Consider the following 12296-nt stretch of genomic DNA (forward strand, 5'->3'; position numbering starts at 1 on the left):
CCTAGTTTTTGACCTGGAATGACCCATATTCCAACTTGACCTAAATACTGTCTAGATACAACTTCTGACCAAGTTTGGTGAAGATTGGATGAAAACTACTTCAATTAGAGAGTGGACACCATGCTAAATGCTTGAAATGCACTAAGTGACCCTGTGACCTAGTTTTTGACCCAGCATGACCCATATTCGAACTTGACCTAGATATTGTCTAGATACAACTTCTGACCAAGTTTGGTGAAGATCGGATGAATACAATTTGAATTAGAGTCCGGACAAAGTGGCGCCGTTGAAAATGCACTAATTGACCCTATGACCTAGTTTTTGACCCGGCATGACCCATATTCGAACTTGGCCTATATATCAACTAGATGCAACTGCTGACCAAGTTTGGTGAAGATCGGATGAATACAATTTGAAATAGAGTCCGGACAAAGTGGCCCCTTTGAAAATGCACTTATTGACCCTATGACCTAGTTTTTGACCCGGCATGACCCATATTCGAACTTGGCCTAGATATCAACTAGATGCAACTGCTGACCAAGTTTGGTGAAGATCGGATGAATACAATTTGAATTAGAGTCCGGACAAAGTGATGCCTTCCGCCCGCCGCCCGCCCGCCGCCAAGGGGTTTCACATAATACGTCCCGTATTTATACGGGCGTATAAAAACATTTTACTATTTCGAGTCACCGTGACCTTGACCTTTGACCTAGTGACCTCAAAATCAATAGGGGTCATCTGCGAGTCATGATCAATGTACCTATGAAGTTTCATGATCCTAGGCCCAAGTGTTCTTGAGTATGACAACCACCTGGTGGACGGACGGACGGACCGACCGACATGAGCAAAGCTATATACACCCTCTTCTTCGAAGGGGGGCATAAAAATACCCGCAATAACTCAAACATGCAATTTTCGATAACTCGAGGATGTGTGCTGGTCCCTGAAAGGCATTTTACAATTAATTAACTGGCAATTATTTGAAGACACTTTCTCGTCTGGTCGGTGCTAAAAATATTCGAGTTGTGAAAATAGCGCAATAAAGCAGACAAAAAACGCTTGATTAGGTGTGAAGTTAGTCGCAGTTTGAGAAACACTGCAAATTGTCATCCTTTGAGATGCAGATAAAAGCTACACAGTTTTAATGATATTAAAATAATGACCAGCAATCAACAAGGCTATTGTCAAGCAATATGGTCCCCTACTGGCTCCACCATTTTCAGAAATTCCACCATTTTCAGAATTATTTTTTTGGGCTGCCATAGCAACCACAATATTTGACATAGGAACAAAAAGAAATGACATGCATAATGTCCAAAATATTAAGAACTTTTAAAGTTATTGCAGGATCCAGAAAACCACCATTTTCAGCAGTATTTCTAGTCTATTTGTTGCCATAGCAACCAGAATTTTTGACGTAGGAACAAAATGAAATGACGTGCATAATGTCCATATTGCCATCTATCCATGTTCTAAGTTTCATGAAAAAATATTAAGAACTCTCAAAGTTATCGCAGGATCCAGAAAAGTGTGACGGACGGACCGACGGACTGACAGACGGAGCGCAAACCATAAGTCCCCTCCGGTGAAACCGGTAGGGTACAATTATTATGAGTTCCGGGAAGCTAATGGGTTGCAACAGTCAACAATCTTAGACTTTGCACAACACAAGTCTGACTGAATGTAAATTTAAAACAAACTGTGTAGTGATAATGTTGTTTTTCGTGTTTTTTTCATGCGCACGTAGGTACCTTGTGTGCTATTTTAAATATGCTACATGTACATTGAATATTGTTTGAATATTTTTCATTATATATGTGTTATCATTGTTATGTGTGTATGTTGATTAAATTAAATAAATGTACGATCATTCTTAGTGTTTAGTTTAGTATACTGTAACCTTAAGCGATTTTTACAAAGCCTTTTCTTTTCCAAGCACTGTCTTACATGTAAATAAAGCGCTTGCAGTCAGAAGTTAAGCATTACCAACCGAAACAGTGATTCAAACAAATAATACCATTGATTACTAGAAACCTGCGATTACTCGAGCATCCATTTCAGTCCCATGCTATCTCGAGTTATCGCAGTTTTACTGTACTGATTTTTTCAAAACCACCTCAGCTTTTTTTCCAGTTTATTTGCACCCCTGGGGTATATGAAAGTTCCATAATTCATCCAGATTTCCAAATATGGGCATGAAGTTGGTGTGTACAGATGCAGTAAAGATGTTTAAAGTTTAAACAAGATGAAATAAGTATTCTTTTACAGACCACCTGTTCAGCGCAAAACTGTTCTAACTCCATTTTTTTACAAAAATGACATTTTCATATTTTTGTAAATGGTTTTAATAAATACACATTATTCAAAATGAATTTCAACAAAATTCTTAAAATTGGGGCCAAAAAGGGCCACTTGGCATTTTGCTCTAACTCAATTTAGCTGTAATGATCAGTGCAACACTGTTCCAACTTAAGTTGTGACAGTGTTGCACATAAGAAAATGACCAGAATCACTTACATTTTCAGTGCAATACTGTCGTAGATTTAATTTTCACAGTATACTTTGTTTGAATAATGACATCATACTAAAACTATGGTGTCACTTTTGTTATATACATGAATTTGTATTAGACATTTATATCCATAGCAATTGTTTACACTTTGAATGTGTTTTTTAAACCTTTAAATACCATTAAAACGGTATCTCATTACAATACTGGTAACAATAATAACAATACTATTTAAATTAATTAATTCTAAAAATTATCAGTTTTATTACAATTATAATTATTACTTTATTATTAGTAGTAGTTAAGTAGTAACAGTAGAAGTAGGACTATTAGTAGTATCTTGCTAGTCTATTTCTCCATAATTACTGGCTGGAAATCAACAAAACATAATGACTATGAAGATGTCTGAATTAAATCACATGTTTGTGGTGAGCAGTACATTTAGTTAATATTTCTTGTTTTTATGGTTATCCTTATTTTAAATAAGAGCAGGTTGCAGTCAGACATTTTCTTGAGTTATGGAACCTTGAAGTTAGCTTCAAACTGTGTTCACACATTTTTTTTCCTATGTAGGCATTTTTTAAGAAACCGTTTTTATTCTGTCGCATTAAGTCATATAAAAGGGATGGTCTTTTCATGCTTGTACACAATTTATTTTCAAAAACAGTTTTCACAAAAGATTTGCTTTGCTCAAGTTGTAATATTGCCTGACCAAGGACATTAGGGATAATATAGCAGGTTCAAAATACTTCTTGCAATACTTGTTTAGAATTAAAAATTGTGTCCTTGATGCAAATTCCTATTTTGGTTTTTCAACTTATTGTCCTAAGAATAAACTTGATTATTAGCAATATTGGTGAGAAATTTTAATAGGAATATTGTTGACTGTAATACATCTATGTCACATTGTTGAGCATGGTACCAATCAATGAGAAAAATAGCATCATACCAAGATAAACCTGTGCTTTTTCCATAAATTAAGTCAAATATATTAATTGCATTCATTCATTACCAAAAGTACTTTGTTAACTTTGCTTGTCAATTAAACATTAAAACATATATGGTGCTCAAAATCACTAGCCTCATCATCATGATGCTTTTATCATAGTGTTAACCACTGTGAATGGGTTTTCCGCAGAAGTCGTCAGGGCGTTACTTCTTATATCTTGGGACTCAAAATAACAGTTTACAATAGTTAGTCGTATGATTCCTTAGAGAAAATATACATCATAGACGAACAGGCAAAATAACACTTGTGACTACACAATTAATGTGAAATAAGGTTTGATTCATTTATGATAAAAACGATCAAGTATTTAGCTTCATTCCTTTGTTGGAAAATTAACCATTCACTTACATTGTTTCAACAATGCACTAAACAAAAAGTGTAGCCTCAGTTCAGTTAATTAAATTGTTATCTGCATTTGAAAAATAGTTTTATTTTAAATACCGTTATTATTTAAAAGTTTTCGGACACTTAGAAATAATATTAAAATTAAAACAAGGGCTGTTTGTAAAACATGCATGCCCCCCATATGGGCTCTAAGTTGTAGTGACAGCCATTTTGTAAATATGTTTTTTGTCACTGTGACCTTGACCTTTGACCTAGTGACCTGAAAATCAATAGGGGTCATCTGCGAGTCATGATCAATGTACCTATGAAGTTTCATGATCCTAGCCATAAGCTTTCCTGAGTTATCATCAGGAAACCATTTTACTATTTCGGGTCACCGTGACCTTGACCTTTGACCTGAAAATCAATAGGGGTCATCTGCCAGTCATGATCAATGTACCTATCAAGTTTCATGATCCTAGGCATAAGCGTTCTTGAGTTATCATCCGGAAACCATTTTACTATTTCGGGTCACCGTGACCTTGACCTTTGACCTAGTGACCTGAAAATCAATAGGGGTCATCTGCTAGTCATGATCAAACTACCTATCAAGTTTCATGATCCTAGGCATAAGGGTTCTTGAATTATCATCTGGAAACCATTTTACTATTTCGGGTCACCGTGACCTTGACCTTTGACCTAGTGACCTGAAATTCAATAGGGGTTATCTGCGAGTCATGATCAATCTACCTATGAAGTTTCATGATCCTAGGCATAAGCGTTCTTGAATTATCATCCAGAAACCATTTTACTATTTCGGGTCACAGTGACCTTGACCTTTGACCTAGTGACCTCAAAATCAATAGGGTCATCTGCGAGTCATGATCAATGTACCTATGAAGTTTCATGATCCTAGGCCTAAGCGTTCTTGAGTTATCGTCTGACAACCACCTGGTGGACGGACAGACCGACCGACCGACCGACCGACATGAGTAAAGCAATATACCCCCTCTTCTTCGAAGGGGGGCATAATAATATTCAGATATACAAGTTTCGGAAAATTTAGAGACACTCTTAAAACATTGAATTGACGATCGGATACCGGTATGCAATGTGTAAAGAGTCAATTCTTTAAATGAATGACAGCACGTTCTTGTCAAATGCCACACCATAAAGTATACATTATTATGCCCCCCTTCGAAGAAGAGGGGGTATATTGCTTTGCTCATGTCGGTCGGTCGGTCGGTAGGTCGGTCGGTCGGTATGTCGGTCCGTCCACCAGGTGGTTGTCGTATGATAACTCAAGAACGCATATGCCTAGGATCATGAAACTTCATAGGTAGATTGATCATGACTCGCAGATGACCCCTATAGATTTTGAGGTCACTAGGTCAAAGGTCAAGGTCACGGTGACCCGAAATAATAAATTGGTTTCCGGATGATAACTCAAGAACGCATACGCCTAGGATCATGAAACTTCATGGGTAGATTGATCATGACTTGCAGATGACCCCTATTGATTTTGAGGTCACTAGGTCAAAGGTCAAGGTCACAGTGACCCGAAATAGTAAAATGGTTTCCGGATGCTTACTCAAGAATGCATACGCCTAGGATCATGAAACTTCATGGGTAGATTGATCATGACTTGCAGATGACCCCTATTGATTTTGTGGTCACAAGGTCAAAGGTCAAGGTCACGGTGACCCGAAATAGTAAAATGATTTTCGGATGATAACTCAAGAACGCTTTTGCCTAGGATCATGACACTTCATAGGTACATTGATCGTGACTCGCAGATGACCCCTATTGATTTTCAGGTCACTAGTTTATTCTGTTTTCACACTGTCCAGTAAAGAGACTTACAAATTGAATTTTTGACACATGTTCATTCATAATGATGTATAAGCCTTTGTTTCTGTGCCAGTAAATACTATGTTTATGGAAATGACGTGATAATTCAACATTTAAAAAACCAATGTAATATGATAAGTAATATTATATGGCAACAGGACAGTTGTGATTTGCTGGGTCAATTCTATTTAGCTTGACCATCCAAGCGGTTGATAGCTTTGACAAACTGGTGGTCTGAAACATTGAGAAAATGTCACGATTCACTGACAATAAATCAAACATGTAATTCTTGCTACGCAACTTGCATTTAATTTTGTCAATTCAAATTATACATAAAAATATAATTAATTTTTAATCTGCTTGTTAATTGAAAAACAGCAACACAGTTTGTATGTATAAAACAATGTTAATACATAAATAGGATCAAGCATATTAAAATATCAACTTAGATTTAGTTTCCTTTACTGTACAGGATTTGTAAAGTTAGGTTAATATTTGTGTATTGAACAAAAATAACAACAGTGTAAAGAAAAGTTAATTTGGGGATGTTCTATTCAAACCCTGAGTGTTCAGATTTCCTCAAATGCCAAGTAAAGATTGTAAATTTCAACCCACTCCTCTAGTTTTCAGAGGCACATATACCGGTAATTAACTTTTGAGCTTAGTGTCTCATTTGTACATGCATTACTGTATTAACTCCAAATCAACTAGTACAAGTGGTAGGCCAGTATTACATGGACTGGTGTTCACTGTTTACACAGTTTCACAACCCCATCTGATACTGGTCAGTATCTTGGCAAGTGGCCAAAGTTGGGAGTGGAATTAATGGTCTATTACATAACTGACTTCTGTGTGTGGTAAACACATGATACTGGTCATGTGGTCAAGTTGCACTTGTATACATTTGCCCAATACACAACACTAGCCTTGGCTATTTTTAATCAGATTGCATTGCTATCTATGGTGGTCATTGACTAGGGGAGTTAACTGCTATAAATAACATGTTTCATTACCATTAATAAATAAAACATTACAAATTGTGTGCACGTTTCACATATTGTCAAATAAGTCAAAATGTGTGAAAGGAATCCAAAAAATCAAACACTCAATCATATAATGGATATAATTGATTAGTATAGGTCCTGATTGGTTTTTGCACTATTAATTGGATACATTTCACAGGTCATTGACATACAGTGACAAAAAACATATTCACACAATGGCTGTCACTACAACGGAGAGCCCATATGGGGGGCATGCATGTTTTACAAACAGCCATTGTTTTTGATATGATTTACTTAAGCTGTTGGGTGAAACCATTATCTATTACCGGTAAACAAAGTTATTTACCCAATAACGCAAATGTAATGGACATAATGCATTAAGGCATTTGTCTGCCAAGTTTTATTACCTTTATCCGGTTGTAAAAACGCATGATCACCAGAAGTGTCACAAGAAGCGCAAAAGGGAAGAATTCTGGTAAAATGGCATTTTAAAATTAACTGTCCAAAATTTATGGACGAAATCCAGTACGTATGGAAAATAAGTCACGAAGCATAATTATTATGTCTAAAATTGGGATGTCCGAAAATATAGAGTGACTCAAGAACAAACTACAAAATCAAAATGTCCATAGCTTATTTATTTAAGTTAAACAAGAAATATCTTTAAAAAGATATAAGGCGTTGATGTTGTAATGTTTGCGACCAGTGAAAGGAGATGGAATGAAGCGACCATGTATTTTAACGAGGTAGTGAGTGATAATAAGATAATATATTTAATGTATTAACAAATACAAATGAAGAACAAGAAGAGGTGAAATTGTATGTTTTATTGTCAATAAGGATTGTAATGACTAGGTTTTCATAATTGAACGAGTAATACATTAGTTTCAATAGGAAAAGAAAACATATTCGCCACTGAAATACTATGAACTAGGGATCATATTTTTGTCGGTTTTGTCGGTCCTAGACCGATTGAGGTCATGAAAGACCGATTGAAAATCCCAAAAAGTCGGTCTGATTCTGTTTGCTAAAATTCCCATGTCATGAAATCGATTACACAGTGCACATCCTAATTACATTCTTATCTCGATTAGGTGTGATAAACCATTCGCTGCAGTCTCTAAACCGGTCAGGACCAGATTATTGCAAGTCAGCCGACTAGTATCAGAGTATGGCCCAAGCAGTGAAGATTCGCGCGGCTGTGTATTAGTCACGCGTGAATAACCCCGTGTCAATATCAATCGATAATTTCACTGGCTTATAGCACAATCGGTTCGTTAGGTGTACTCGTCCAGGATAAAATCGTTGACAGTTATTTCGGAGATACAAACCTCGATGTTATCCTCGTGGAAATTGTGCATTTCATGCATGATACAGTAAACTGTCATATAAACAAAGAAGAAAATCGGATATTCTGCAATAATTGTGGGCGGACCTTATACACTAAGCACGCGCTGTAATTAAACAAAATATGCTGATATATTTTCCACCAGCGTAATTGTTCGGCAATAAATAAATAAAAGTCGCGGATCTGATCCACAGAACAGCCGAAAGTTATTTTTATGGGCGGAACTTTACATAAAATAGTACACAAGAAAAATAATATACATTGTATAAATCTTCAGTAAAATCGTGTTAGAATCGAAATAATTCGTGTTCTTTATTGTTTGTTGTTGAATAACCCACATACGAAAGTTTAGATGCGTGGTTTCAAAGCATTTAATCCCTACGCATCTAAACTATCGGCCGTGGGTTATTCGACTACAAACTATAACGTACATGAATTATTTCTTAACTATTTGGTTTTGTTATTGTCAGTAACAAACCTACGCACTGACATTTGTTTGGTTCAATGCATGTTTGTAAGCTATTATCAAGTTGACAACGATTTAAAACATCGGTATAGATTTACACAGACTAATAATATTGACAACGATGAAAAACAGTCAGATAAAACAGCACACGAAACAACCAATGTCAATGAAATAGCAAATGATAAAACAAAATGAGAAAACTCGTATGTTCCGTTTAAAAATAATGCCTAAGGGAATTTAACTTGTACATTTCTTATACCATCTTCATGAATAGCAAAATCAATGGTATATATTTTAACGTAATTTGTCATGATTTTGGATATAAATTTTCGGACACTTTTTCCCCATTTAAATCCGGACCGATTGATGTTGCGGGAAAATATGATCCCTGCTATGAACATAATGTTGGAATATATTTCCTTAGTATCGCAGGGTACCGCCCCCAAACCACCGCTTTGTCGATAGTGGTAAACAACTGCGTACCGGTAAAGCGCAATCTAGCCTGTTTGTGTAGTGTTTAGTGTGGCCGCTACGGCATGTAAACAATAGATTCTTTTAATTGTAAAGACATGTGATTAATACTATACTGCTTCGTAAACTAAGGAGAATCATTTCGATGTAATGTTTAGAGGATGTTTTGTGTCATGACAGTTTTTAATTTATCGTAATTTAAATGTAATTTACAATATATTCATATTTCAGTTCAAATGATATGCATCGTATGTTTTAGTCTGGGAACCAGACTACCAATGTTTAAGGTGATTTTTGTATTATTAGCCAATGCACAATTCGGGTTTATTTTTTTCGGACCTATCATGAAAGAAGGTCATCTAAGGTCAAAAGTGACGTTAGACAGCTATGCCGAAAAAAGTAGTTCATACTTCAGTACATGTATAAAAAATTATCCTAAATGAACGCAATTTTTACACCATTGATACATCTAACTAAAGATGTATAGAATAATATTTCTTAAATTCCAATATATTGATGTGGATGAATCTATAAAATGGTTAAAATTAAAGGAATGAAAGAAAATATTTATATTTGAAGTTGGAATAAGACATCAACCATAGACTAAAATGTAAGTAAAATAGACACAAATCGACTGGAATCAAATATATTGAGTTTACTTTGAAACCGGTGTTTCATTGGATTTTTGCTATCATAAAAAGATGAAACTGATGCAAGCATGAAAGCATTTAAAAAAAACACATTCAAACTGATAAAAATGCCATTACTGTTAATGGAAAAGTTCTTATTATACTAAACCTATAGATAGAATATTTAAAAACAAAAGCATTTAGAACGTGAAATAAACAGTTTTGTTTGAGAAAATCACAAAAATGATGTCCATTCCAAGTTTGATGTCTTACTCAAAATTCACATAATACAATGGTATAGATATATAAAGTACACAAAAATATATTAAGTATATGATTTATGAAATTCAAATAGAAACTAGTTCATGTTATAAATTGTTAAGGATATAAAATGTTCACAGTATTGTAATGTATTAATGTTTTGACCCTTGATTTTATTATTTGGAAATGTTTATTCATTTTCCATGTTTGAGAACTTTTTAAGAAAAATAACCAAGAAGCAGTTTTGCACTGAAATGTTATTACTAAAACAACCTAATTTTATAAGTGGAAAACTGTTCTAACTTGAGTTAGAACAGTTTTGCACCAAACAAAAGTTCCCAATTGCTAAAATTTATAGTGGGAAAACTGTTCTAACTCAAATAATGATAAATATCTTTTTTATAGTTTGTAATATTATTTCATTTATGTTGAATAACATATTGAAATGATATGTTGAAGTAATATAAGACAAACAAGAAATGTATCCACAGGACACGGATGCCCCCAACTGTAACTTTGTCACTACATAAAAGTATAACTGTGTAAACGCTTGGTAGAAGTTATTAGGTTTTTTTCAAATCCTAAACGCAGATTTCGAACCTAAACGCGGACCCTAAGTTCAAGGTCAAGGTCACAGGGGTCAAAATTTGTGTGTGTATGGAAAGGCCTTGTCCATATACACATGCATGCAAAATATGAAATTGCTATCTGAAGCGACATAGAAGTTATGAGCATTTTTCGAAATCTAAACACAAAGTGTGACGGACAGACGAACAGACAGTCCGATCACTATATGCCCTCCTTCGGGGGCATAAAAATGTCTTAGAATATCAAAATAAATCAGAAAGCCACATAAACTAGAGAGCAGACAACATGCTTAATCCTTGAAATGCACTAAGTGACCCCGTGACCTAGTTTTTGACCCGGCAAGACCCATATTCGAACTTGACCTAGATATTGTCTTGATACAACTTCTGACCAAGTTTAGTAAAGATCAGATGAAAACTACTTCAATTAGAGAGCGGACACCATGCTTAATCCTTGAAATGCACTAAGTGACCCCGTGACCTAGTTTTTGGCCCGGCATGACCCATATTCAAACTTGACCTAGATATTGTCTGGATACAACTTCTGACCAAGTTTGGTAAAGATCGGATGAAAACTATTTGAATTAGAGAGCAGACACGAAGTGTGACCGACCGACCGACCGACCGACCGACCGACTGACTGACCGACCGACCGACGGACAGTGCAAAAACTATATACCCCCTTTTCTTCGAAATGGGGGCATAAAAATGTGTTGGATTTCAAATAGTATACATAAAGGCAAGTTTTTTCTACTTCCTGAACAATTTTGAAAAATAGAGTTGGAACAGTGTTGCGCTGAACAGGCGAGACATTTATTTTTTATAACTTTTTATCTATGGAAGAGCGCCATGAAATGTACCGGTAAGTGGTTTCAGCGAAGTAGAAATTGGGTTTGGCTAAAAACAAAGTGTCATAAAATTCAAAATACTATCATTTAAGTAATATTTTTAACTTAGTTTTTATAGATACACTATATACAGCAAAAATACCAAGAAATAGACAGATTTACCATTTACTTTTTGAAATAAAAATAAAAATGCAACATGCACAATTCGTATTTTCAGCCGTTAATCACCCAATGTAGCCATCACGTTTTTTACAATTGAAGATTATGCATAATAATTGCAACATATTTAACAATAAACATAGCTTATATGCTACAATAAATCAAATTACGTTAGAAAAGAAATAAAATGTGTCGCAAACAAAAAGTATGCGTTGTCGGCAGTATTCCAACCTTCACAGGAAGATCCAAAAAGATTTCTAGACTAGCGCCTTAACCACTCCGCAACGACAGCTTCACATTAGTACCTGCTTAAATAAGATATCCATAAGTAAACAGGTAAATAGGCTCTTCGATCTTTGAAGAAATTGCGGGAAATCATTACAGTGGCGCTACCATAACAACGAATACATATCTTGATAAAATTGTTATCTTTATAAACACTTTATTTTCACAAACAATCAGTGTTGGATATTTGCTAACAAAACATCAACATAAGCCGTCCAACATCTGAAGTGATTTATATCGCGAGTAGATAAAGGTGTCAATTATATCTTAATAGCTAATAGCCTCCACTGCCCGCAGTTGGCATGTTAAATTTTCGCAGGTAAAACAAAACAATAGTATCCATTATCAAATGTTAACCTTGTTCGTAACCACAAACAAACTGATTTATTGCTTTATTACTGTGTTTGTTGACATGTTGTTACCTCGTTGGTGGTGGCATGTTGTTCTAACAAGACGCCAGCTTAATGTAGCAGTATGTTGCGCGCAAAAAGTAAAATATGTAAAAAGTACAATTTACTCCATGAAAAAAGCATAATTAAAGAAAA

General features: G+C 35.1%; 1 protein-coding gene across 7 annotated transcripts in view; it reads right to left on the reverse strand.

Annotated features, from left to right (window-relative positions):
* LOC127875316 (helicase-like transcription factor) overlaps positions 1 to 12296 on the reverse strand; it is a 68952-nt gene that overhangs the window by 43511 nt on the left and 13145 nt on the right. The window lies entirely within an intron of this gene.

Source organism: Dreissena polymorpha, chromosome 3, assembly GCF_020536995.1.
Source record: "Dreissena polymorpha isolate Duluth1 chromosome 3, UMN_Dpol_1.0, whole genome shotgun sequence".
Lineage (NCBI taxonomy): Eukaryota > Metazoa > Mollusca > Bivalvia > Myida > Dreissenidae > Dreissena > Dreissena polymorpha.